This window comes from Physeter macrocephalus, chromosome 21, assembly GCF_002837175.3.
Source record: "Physeter macrocephalus isolate SW-GA chromosome 21, ASM283717v5, whole genome shotgun sequence".
NCBI classification, from domain to species: Eukaryota; Metazoa; Chordata; class Mammalia; order Artiodactyla; family Physeteridae; genus Physeter; species Physeter macrocephalus.
In genome coordinates, this window is record NC_041234.1 from 39,838,151 (window position 1) to 39,849,519 (window position 11,369).

General features: G+C 36.8%; 1 non-coding gene across 1 annotated transcript; it reads left to right on the forward strand.

The window, feature by feature from the left end:
* The first annotated feature begins 4,730 nt into the window (after positions 1–4,730).
* Positions 4,731–4,837, forward strand: LOC112062574 (U6 spliceosomal RNA). Its single transcript, XR_002890798.1, has one exon. It is a non-coding gene; the product is annotated as a U6 spliceosomal RNA (small nuclear RNA).
* Positions 4,838–11,369: the final 6,532 nt, after the last annotated feature.

Consider the following 11,369-nt stretch of genomic DNA (forward strand, 5'->3'; position numbering starts at 1 on the left):
CTGGACAGTCACATGCAAAATACTGTAAGTAGACCACTATCTTGCACCATACACACAAATTAACGCAAACGGATTAATGGAATGCTTGCTTTCGCCATTGCTATTGAACAATTTACTGAAAATTCTACCCAGACGGGTTAGACAAGTAAAATAAGTAAGTAGAATCTGAATTGGAAAATAAAGGTAATTTCTATTCTAGATGACATAACCTGTATCAGAAAATTTCAAATAATCCACAAGAAAGGTATTACGACTATTTAACAAATACAACAAAGTTGTAAACTACCACAAGTTCAGCACAAAAAAAATCGGGTTTAATATCTGAAATATATAAAGAAATCTTAAAATTCAACAACAAAAAAGAAAACAGCAATTTAAAATAGGCAAAGGGCTTGTATAGACACTTCTCCAAAGAAGATATACAAATAACCAATTGGCACTGAATAAATGTTCAACATTCTTAGTTATTAGGAAAATGCAAACCAAAACCAAAATAAGTTTCACACTTACAAAATCTTTTCTCACTTAGTAAGATGGCTGTAATTTTAAAAAAAGAAAAAAAAAGTGTTCATGAGAACATGGAGACATTGCAATCTTCATATGTTGCTGCTGGGGGTGTAAAAGGATACAGCCACTATGGAAATGTTTGACAGTTCCTCAAATGGCTAAATGTAGAATTACTATATGACCTAGCCATCCTCTCCTACATATAATACTCAGAGGAATTAAAAACAGATCTTTGTATGTCAATATCATTGCAGCATTATTCACAGCAATCAAAAGGTAGAACTAACCCAAGTGTCCATCAACAAATAAATGGATAAACAAAATGTTGTATGTGTATATATACATATATATAATAGGATATCATTTAACCATAAATGGGAATGAAGTTCTGATACATATATCACGCTTATAAACATGCTAAGTGAAGCTAACCAGACTATAAAGGACAAATATTGTATGATTCCACTTTTACAAAATATCTAGAATAGGAAAATTCATAGAGACAGAAAGTATATTAGAGCTTACCAGGGGCTGGGGAGAGGGGATAATAGGGTGTTATTGTTGAGTGGTTACAAAGTTTCTGTTTGGGGGTGATAAAAAGTTTTGGAGACAGATAGTGGTGAAGGCTGCATAATTGTGTAAATTGTGTAACTAATGTAATTGAATTGTACATAAAAATGGTTAGAATGTCAAATTTTGTGATATATATATTTTTACTGCAACTAAAAAACTTAATCTTTCCAAAAAAAAAAAGACACAACTACATATCCACTGTAATGTTTAAAATTAATGACTGACAAGGATATGGAGCAACTGGAACTCTCAGACTTGGCTAGTATATGTATATAATTGTAAAAGTACTTTGGAAAACAGTGTGTCAGCGCTTAAAATGTTAAACATACATTTACAATACAACATAGCCATTAAAATCCTATATATTTACCCATGAAAAAAAATATGACTACATAAATACTTGTACAGAAAAGTTCATAGCTTCTTATCCTTAGAGCTTAGGTGTGCTTATAACTAATGAAAACTTGAAACAATATAAATATCCAGTAATGGGAAATGGATAAACAAATTGTGATATATTTATACAATGGGATATTATAAAATCAAAAGAAACAAATTACTGATATCTGCTTCAACATACATAAATTTCAAAAACATAAATGCTCAGTGAAACAAGCCAGACTCAATACTATACTATATATGTATCATTCCATTTATATAAGTTCTAAAAGTGGCAAAATTAATCTGTGGTGGAAAAAAATCAGAAAAGGGTCTGGTCAGATGATGGCAGGTAATTGAATATGACTAGACATCAGGGAACTTTCTGAAATTATGGAAATATTGATGGTGTTACAGGTTACATGGGTATATGCATGCGTTTAAAGTCAGGGAGTTATACACTGACTATCTACGCATTATAATATATGCAATTATACATTTCTAAAAAGTATATATAATATGCCATGTCAGGACTATGCAATCATCAATGAGAAACTCCTTTACTTGCTGTTATGATTACTTTTAACGTGTCTACTTGACTGGGCTAAGGGATGCCCAGATATCTGGTAAAACATTATTTCTGGGTGTATCTTTGTGGGTATTTATGGAAGAGATTAGTATTTGAATTGCTAGACTGAGTAATTAAGATCACCATCATCAATGCTGTTGGGAAACATACAATCTATTGAGGTCCTGAGTAGAACAATGAGGAAGAGGATGGGCAAATTTGTTCTCTTTGCCTGAGCTGGGACATCCGTCTTCTCCCCATCAGACATTGATACTCTTGGGTTTCAGGCCTTAAAACTCAGTCTGTGACTTAAACCTCTGGCTCCCTGGTTCTCTGGCCTTCAGACTCAGACTGAATTATACCACTGGCTTTCCTGGGTCTCTATATAGTATAGGTAGATTGTGGGACTTCTTGGCCTCTGTAATCACTTTAAACAATTCCTATAATAAATAAATAAATGAATAAATGAATGAATGAATAAATAAATAAATAAATAGATAAATATATAAATGTCTTATTGGGTTTATTTTCTCTGGAGATCTCTCAGTAAAATAGATTTTGTTACAGAGAGTGGTTAAAGAGTAAAATAATTTTAAATATGAGTTTTCTGAAACTGTTCTGGGGTTTCTGGAATTGACTCTCTGATCTGATTAGATTTAAATAAGATAATGAGATAATATATATGATGCTTTCAAACATTTTTAGAAAACTGATTACCCTTAACGTTTCTAGATAAAGTGATGAAAGAAAAGAATGAGCTCAGGGACTCAAATTTCAGTTCAAGGGTTGCATAACAGCCTAAGAGCTTCTATGTGTACCCTGAAGGAGTCCCTTATTTCCTGTAGTCAGAGGGCTGAAACTGTTGAAAATTATGTGCAGAACTTCATCTTGTATTGGCTAAATTAGAGTGTTAGTTGAACTCCCAGCCCTTTCTACTGTTAAAGTGAGGTCATATACCGGGAAATAATAGGATCCTGTAAATTGAGATTGGAATGTGTGGGAAGATCCTCATGAAGCTGGAGACATTGAACCTTTAAATCCTGATGAGTTTTTATTGCTAGTGTAAGAGGCCTCCCCATTCCCAGTGGAAGTTGCCTATACAATCTCACTGGAAGTGACCTCCTGTGGAAGGGGAATCCCCATCCCCTGTGGTATCGATCTCCCCACCAACAGTAGAATAAGCCTTTCCACCTCTATCTGAGAGGATTAACTTGTGTGGCTTGAGGAAATGACAATGACCTCCTTTGAGATAGTTGCCATGCAAGACAATGCTGATTTTCCTAAGTATCCACCTCCATCACCCACTTTTGCTTCTGGACTTACAACTAGACACAAGTGCTAGCAGGCTCCTGAAAGTGAGATACACATTTTGACCCATGAGGAAGTATACTATGCTCCAAAAGAACCACTTGGATTTTCTAACTTATACAAGCAGAAATCCTGTGGAAAGATATTTGGAAGTGGATACTATAGATATGGGATAATGGTAGAAGAAAAATAAAGTTGGATCAGGTCAAATTTATTGATATGGGCTCATTAAGCAGAGATTCTGTATTTAATATTGAAGTTTGGGGGATTAGAAAGAGCTTTAACTGTTGGTTGGTTGGTTGGCTGAAACATGAACCAAGAGATAACCCACGACCAGTAAATTAGAAATAATCAATGGTTTAATGAAGGGATTCAGCGGCATAGGTAGATCGGGATGGTAGAGTGGATTTGTCATTTAAAACCTACTCACACTGAGAGTGCATAACTTTCTCTGATACTTTAAGAAATATATCTGTGAGGGGAGCCCCAACATCCTTGAAGAATTTTGTGATCACTCTTCTCTGTAGGCCAGACCTTATATTGGGAACCATAGCCACCCAATTGGAAAACATAAATGTGACTGAGGTAATTGGATAGGGGTATTAGGGGCCAAGTGGTGGCACTCAACTGCCAAAGGCAAGGTGGAAGCAGCTACTGTAGTGGACAGCAGAGTCAATGCAGCAATCAGAATAGTCTGACGCATGCTGACCTATGGCATTGGTTAGCTAATCATGGTGTTCCTAAAAGTGAAATAGATAAGAAGCCTACTAAATTTTTACTTGGTCTGTATAAGCAGAAAGTTCTAATTAAGTAAGAAAAAGTATAACTTGGATCAAAAACAGAGAATCACAGGCCCTCAATCAACTCCAATACTGAGCCAATTAATATACCAGAACCTCTTGAATTAAAGGGACACTTGGTCCCCTTAAAGGAAGGCCACCAATACACTACCAAAAATTTATATTGTTAATCTTTCCCAAAGGGACTTCCCAAAAGGGACCTATGATCTTTTACCAGGGAAATTGTACATTGAGGTAAAGGAAATAATCAGATGTTTTGGGGACTACTGGACACTGGCTCTGAATTGACACTGATTCCAGGAAACCCAAAACATCACTGTGGCCCTCCAATCAGAGTAGGGGCTAATGGAGGTCAGGTGAGCAATGGAGTTTTAGTTCAGATCTGTCTAACAATGGGCCCAGTGTGTTCCTGAACTCATCCCCTGATTACTTCCCGAGTTCCAGAATGCATTATTAGAATAGACATACTTAGCAGTTGGCAGAATCCCACATAGGTTTCCTGATCTGTGGAATGAGGAATATAAAGGTGGAAAGGCTAAGTGGAAGCCATTAGAATTGCCTCTAACTCAGAAACTAGTAAATTAAGAGGAATACTTGTGCTCGCTTTGGCTGCACATATACTAGAATTGGAGCAATACAGAGAAGATTAGCATGGCCCCTGCACAAGGATGACACAAAGATTCGTGAAGCATTCCATATTAAAAAAAAAAAAAGAGGAATACTGCATTCTTGGAAGGACTGCAAAGATTAGTGCCACTATCAAGGACTTAATATGTGCAGGAGTAGTGATTCCTAGCACATGCCCATTCAACTCTCCTATTTGGCCTGTGCAGAATACAGATCTTGAAGAATGTTAATGGATTATCATAAGCTTAAGAAGGTGGTGACTCCAGTTGAAGCTCATGTGCCAGATGTGGTTTCATTGTTTGAGCAAGTTAACATAATCCTTGATAGTTGGTGTGTATCTATTGATCTAATAAATGATTTTTTCCTCCACTCTTGTCCATATGGTCCTCCAGAAGTAGTTTGCTTTCAACTAGTAAGGTCAGCAATACACCTTCATTGTCCTTCCTGAGACAGTATGACAACTCTCCATCCATATGTCATAATTTTGTTCAAAGGGACCTTGTCACCTTTTCCTTCCACAAAATATCACACTAATCCATTACATTGATGACATTATGCTGATTGGACCTAGTGATCAAGAAGTAGCAACTTCTCTATATTCATTAGTAAGACATTTGCATGTTAGAGGGTGAGAAATAAATCCAACTAAAATTCAGGGGCCTTCTACCTCAGTGAAATTTCTAGGGGTCAAGTCAAGATATTCCTTCTCACATGAATTGTCTAATATGAATTATTGTTGCATCTGAACTTTCTACAACCAAGAAAGAAGTCATGGGACTTCTTGGCCTCTATAATCACATGAGATAATTCTTACAATGAATGAAGGAATGAATGAATGAATCTTATTGGTTTTGTTTCTCTGGAGAACCCTGACTATACACCAAGATATCTGAATTCACATGGTGCATATGCACCCCTCTAACATTTTAATGATGTTTATCACATTCCTTTTACATTGTTTTGTACAGTTTTATACACACCTTTTTAGTCTGAAGGCTACTTGAAGGATAAAAGACTATGTGTTATTCATCATGATATTCCAACATACCCTCTAGAAAAATGTCTTGCACATTTTGTTTCATTCTATGAATAAATGAAAAATAAAGTAACCAAATACTAATCAAAGTAACTACAGCAGAAAGCCTGATTTGTGAGAAACACATATGTATGCAGCTTTCTTTGGGAATAATTTAGAAGATGTCTTTAAACACGAGCTGATATTCTTCATGTTATGAATACTTAATGAAGGGTGGATGTGGAAAATAAGTGAAGGAAAGAAAACATGAATTATTTTCATTTTCAAAAGCCCTGAATATGGTTTAAGCAGTCATGAGTAAATCCAGAAACATAATTAATTAGTTAAGTAAAATAATGAGCCAATTTATTGATAATTTTGTTCTATCTTTATAAAAAAGATTTTGTCCAAACAATGGACAATATAAGACCTTTTACATCTCATTCTCATGTTTTGAGCCTGTTCAGATACAGACCAAAAGAGAAAAAAGGAAGATCATTTCACACCTATATTTACTAGTTTAGCCTTTGATTCTGTGTCCTTTCCTTTTAAATTCATGCTCTCAAAATCTTGTCCATCCCCATCCCACACCTTAACTCTCTGATCTCCACAGAAAAATCATAATCCAGAGGTCTTTCCTTACATAGTTAATCAGCTGCAATATTAATTCTTCTTCACAATGCTCCTTAACATTCATTTCTAAAAATTGTTAGCTTACAAATGTCTATGTGAATTTCTGTTGCAACCATTCAGCTAGAATCCTTTGTTCCAGTCTCTGACATTTTTACCACATCATTCAAGACTGTCTGGTGGAATTCTGGAGGTATGCAAACTTGAATACTCATTTTGACTTCATCTCTCTTCAATCTCCTTATCTGAAGAAACCGGGAGTCAGAGTTAGCAAGCTGGCAGAGCCAGGGCATGTATACAGTAGAAGTGGTGGGTTCTCCAGGGATGTCAAAGAGAAAAGAAGACCCATAGTCCAATGGAGCAAAGGAGACAAAGCACAAGTGAGATCTTGTTTGATGATGAAGGAGGTATTTTAAATCAGGTTACTTAATGAGTGAAACTGGGACACTTTTCATATTTTTGCTCAAAACAGATGATCTCCTATCTCACTGAGAATAAATTCCAAATGCTTTACAGTGGTCCATAAGATTTGTACATGGATCTGGCCCTTGACAAACTCTCTGATCTCGTCTCCTCTCATTCTCCTCCTTGCTCACTTCCAATCTGGCCACACTAGGCTGCTATCACAAACCTCCTGGCACATTATATCTGAAGGCATCAGCAACATGGTTTGCACTCTCACTTTATTCAGGTGTTTACTCAAATGTCGTCTGTTCTGAGAGGACTTCTCTATCCATATATATAGAATAGCATGCCCAAGACCCCATTCTGTCACTTTACTTACCCTGCTTTACCTTCTTTTCAAAGAAATCATCACAGCCTGACGTATGTATAAAGTGTGTTGGGAGGAAGAAGATGGGAATCTATCTCCACCCAGCATGATGTAAGCTTTAAGCACTATGGGAGCAAGGATTTTGTTTCTGGCTATTTTCCTCTCCTAAAGCAGTGTCATGACCATTGTGCAGTCCTGCATCTGATTTAGTGTCAGAATATGAGAGAACTCTGATATCACCAAGGAAAAATATAAGACCTTATTCTAGACTGGTGGTCCAAGGAGAAGGGGATGACTGTCTGGCTCTCCCCAATAGAATGAATGTAAGTTTCAAGAGAATAGAGACTTTGGCACTTTTGTTCACTGCCTGGTCAAGGTTGAGACTCCCTCTGACTCAAAGCAACCAGGTATGATATCAATATTATCATGGAATAGTCTGAAACTTGGTTCTAGTGGAGGAGTCCAGAAAGTTAGGGGGTAGAGGCATAGTTGGTGAACACAGAATTCTACATTGATCTTTTTTCCTGTCTTCCTCCCACTGAAACATGGTTCCATATTTTGCTCACTGCTGTATACTTAACCTCTAAAACAGAGATAGAACTAGAGTGAAAATTTGCTATGTCTGAATAAAAAGTTGTGAGATATTTCCAAATCACAATGAGACAATATGAGGCCTAAAGGCCAAGGATATAAATGTGGTGGTGGCTGTCTTCCTCCTCCCATTAGGATAAATGCTCTAAGAGAGCAGGGATTTTGTTTAGATTGTTTACTGCTCTATCTCCAAGTTTTAGGCCAGGGCTGAGTTTCTCTCTCTTACTGTATGTTAAAAACCCAATGTCATCATGGAATAATATAATTCTTGGTTCAGGACTTGGGGCCTAGTGAGAGAGGAAGGACTAGGAGGCATTATCATATACCTAAAATTTATATAGAGTTGTATTTTTGTTGTTCTCTAAAGACAAACTATACAGTTTGTCATATAGTACATATTCATCCCTCTAACACTTTAATGATATTTATCACACTTTTTTATGTTCTATGTAACATTTTATACCCATTTTATATCTTTGTTATTGGACTGAAGGTTACTTGAAAGATAAAAGACCATGTGTTAAAGAAAGATTGTGTTTGGTCCACTGCTATGACTCAAACTCTTAAAACAGGGCCAGGGCTGCCCATTTCCTCCTCGGAGCTGGACAGGTGGAGACAAAGGGGCGGCTGTTGGCTTTGGGCTATGGGAAACTTCATGCACTCACAGAGCTTGCCACAGTTGATCCAGTATCGTTTGTTGAAAAGACTCTATTTCCTTCATTAAATTGCTTTTGCACCCTGCTAAAAATCAGTCAACTGGCGAGACCTTCAGGACGGCAGAGGAGTAAGACATGGAGATAAACTTCCTCCCCACAAATACATCAGAAATACATCTACATGTGGAACAACTACTACAGAACACCAACAGAATGCTGGAAGAAGACCTCAGACTTCCCAAAAGGCAAAAAACACCCCACATACTTGGCCGTGTGGATAACAGGGTCTTGCTGCTCTGGCCGGGTATCAGGCCTGTGCCTCTGAAGTGGGATTTCAGGACATTTGTCTAAAGGAAACGTCCAGGCTCCACGTACTTTCAAATGGTGAAAGCTCTCCCAGAGATCTCCATCTCGATGCTAAGACCCAGCCCCACTCAATGACCAGCAAGCTACAGTGCTGGACACCTGTGCCAAACAACTAGCAAGACAGGAACACAACCCCACCCATTAGCAGAGAGGGGGCCTAAAATCAGAATAAGGTCACAGACACCACAAAACACACCACCAGACGTGGTCCTGCCCACCAGAAAGACAAGATCCAGCCTCATCTACCAGAAGACAGGCACCAGTTCCTTCCACCAGGAAGCGAACACAACGAACTGAACAAACCTTAGCCACTGGAGGCACACACCAAAAACAACGGGAACTATGAACCTGCAGCCTGCAAGAAGGAGACCCCCAAAACAGCAAGTTAAGCAAAATGAGAAGACAGAGAAACACACAGCAGATGAAGGAGCAAGGTAAAAACCCATCAGAAAAAACAAATCAAGAGGAAATCAGCAGTCTACCTGAAAAAGAATTCAGAGTAATGAGAGTAAAGATGATCCAAAATCTTGTAAATAGAATGGAGAAAATACAGAAACGTTTAACAAGGACTTAGAAGAACTAAAGAACAAACAAACAATGATGAACAACAACAAAAAAATGGAATTAAAAATTCTCTAGAAGGGATCAATAGCCGAATAACTGAGGCAGAAGAACGGATAAGTGATCTGGAAGATAAAATAGTGGAAATAACCACTGCAGAGAAGAATAAAGAAAAAAGAATGAAAAGAATTAAGGACAGTTTCAGAGACCTCTAGGGACAACATTAAACACACCAACATTAGAATTATGGGGGTTCCAGAAGAAGAAGAGAAAAAGAAAGGGACTGAGAAAATATTTGAAGAGATTATAGATGAAAACTTCCCTAATATGGAAAAGGAAAGAGTCAATCAAGTCCAGGAAGCACACAGAGTCCAATACAGGATAAATCTAAGAAGAAATACGAAAAGACACATATTAATCAAACTATCAAAAATTAAGTACAAAGAAAAAATATTAAGATCAGCAATGGAAAAGCAACAAATAACATACAAGGGAATCCCAATGATGTTAACATCTGATCTTTCAGCAGAAACTCTGCAAGCCAGGAAGGGGTTGCAGACATATTTAACGTGATGAAAGGGAAAAACCTACAACCAAGATTACACTACCAAGCAAAGATCTCATCCAGATTCGACAGAGAAATTAAACTCTTTACAGGCCACCAAAAGTGAAGAGAATTCAGCACCACCAAACCAGCTTTACAACAAATGCTAAAGGAACTTCTCTAGTCAGGAGACACAAGAGAAAGAAAAGACCTACAATAACAAACCCAAAACAATTTTAAAAATGGTAATAGGAACATACAGATGGATAACTAACTTAAATGTAAATGGATTAAATGCTCCAACCAAAAGACATAGACAGGATGAATGGATACAAAAACAAGACCCATATATATGCTGTCTACATGAGACACACTTCAGACCTAGGGACACATACAGACTGAAAGTGAAGGGATGGAAAAAGATATTCCATGAAAATGGAAATCAAAAGAAAGCTGGAGTTGCAATTCTTATATCAGAAAAAATAGACTTTAAAATCAAGACTATTACAAGAGGCAAAGAAGGACACTACATAATGATCAAGGGAAAAATGCAAGAAGAAGATATAACAATTGTAAATATTTATGCACCCAACATAGGAGCACCTTAATGCATAATGCAAATGCTAACAGCCATGAAGGGGGAAATTGACAGTAACACAATCATAGTAGGGGACTCTAAAACCTCACTTTAGAAATGGACAGTACATTCAAAATGAAAATAAATAAGGAAACACAAGCTTTAAATGATACATTAAAAAAGATGGACTGAATTGATATTTATAGGATATCCCATTAAAAACAACAAAATACACTTTCTTCTCAAGTGCTCATGGAACATTCTCCAAGGTAGATCAGCTCTTTGGTCACAAAACAATCCTTGGTAAATTTACGAAATTTGAAATTGTATCAAGTATCTTTTCCCACAACAATGCTTTGAGGTCACATAACAATTACAGGAAAACGTCGGTAAAAAATACAAACAGATGGAGGCTAACAATACACTAATTAATAACCAAGAGATCACTGGAGAAATTAATGAGGAAAACACAAAATACTGAGAAACAAATGAAAATAAAAACACGGTAACCCAAAACCTATGGGATGCAGCAAAAACAGTTCTAAGAGGGAAGTTTATGGTAATACACTCCTACCACAAGAAACAAGAAACGTCTCAAATAAACAACCTAAACTTACACTTGTACCAATTGGAGAAACAAGAACAAAAAAACCCCAAGGTTAGCAGAAGGAAAGTAATCATAAAGATCAGATCAGAAATAAATGAAGGAAATAATAGTAATATCAATAAAACTAAAAGCTGGTACTTAGAGAAGATAAAAAATTCCTAACCATTAGCCAGACTCATCAAGAAGAAAAGAGAGAAGACTCAAATTAATAGAATTAGAAATGAAAAAGGGGAAGTAACAACTGACACTTCAGAAATACAAAGGATCATGAGAGATTACTACAAGCAAC